The sequence below is a fragment of the Corvus brachyrhynchos genome, unplaced genomic scaffold, assembly GCF_000691975.1.
Source record: "Corvus brachyrhynchos isolate BGI_N302 unplaced genomic scaffold, ASM69197v1 scaffold193, whole genome shotgun sequence".
Taxonomy (NCBI): Eukaryota; Metazoa; Chordata; class Aves; order Passeriformes; family Corvidae; genus Corvus; species Corvus brachyrhynchos.
Genome location: NW_008237087.1, coordinates 616628 through 616836, shown reverse-complemented (window position 1 = coordinate 616836; position 209 = coordinate 616628). Strand labels below are relative to the sequence as shown.

The following is a 209-nucleotide window of genomic DNA, read 5'->3' as shown; positions in this document are numbered from 1 at the left end:
TGCGGGGCGGGTGCCACAACCCCACGTCGCAGTGAGCTGGATGGAGGGAGAAGCATTCCCAAGGGTCCCCAGGACACGGAGGGGCTGACTGAGGTCTGGGAAGAGGCGGCGTGGCACCCGGTTTCGGGAATTCCTGAGGAGCTGCGGGTGTTCCCGAGCAGAGCTCGGGGAAAGGGCAGGGGCTGCGGGGGTTTCCCGAAAAACCTTGG

At 66.0% G+C, this 209-nt stretch overlaps 1 protein-coding gene across 1 annotated transcript in view; it reads right to left on the bottom strand.

Moving 5' to 3' along the window:
• The window catches only part of SLC11A2 (solute carrier family 11 member 2), a 37885-nt gene that overhangs the window by 19227 nt on the left and 18449 nt on the right, over positions 1-209 (bottom strand). The gene's annotated exons all lie outside the window — the stretch shown is intronic.